We start from the raw sequence: 236 nt of genomic DNA on the forward strand, positions 1-236 counted from the left end.
ATAAAATGGGTATTAGATCTGTCCTCAGCATTACAAAGGACATCAATTATTGTCCTGATGGTGACTTATAATACAAAACTTCTTCTTCTTCATTTTAAAGGGTAAGAGAGTATACACCTAGGCCTTCTTTTATGGCAACATCTTTATTTATACAAATTTCTGAAACAGGTAAGTGTGTACTCAAAAAATTCACAAGTTGGATAAAACAAGTTTGTGGCTTCCTTCTTTGACATTCT

Source organism: Cynocephalus volans, chromosome 3 (genome assembly GCF_027409185.1).
Source record: "Cynocephalus volans isolate mCynVol1 chromosome 3, mCynVol1.pri, whole genome shotgun sequence".
In the NCBI taxonomy this organism is placed as follows: domain Eukaryota; kingdom Metazoa; phylum Chordata; class Mammalia; order Dermoptera; family Cynocephalidae; genus Cynocephalus; species Cynocephalus volans.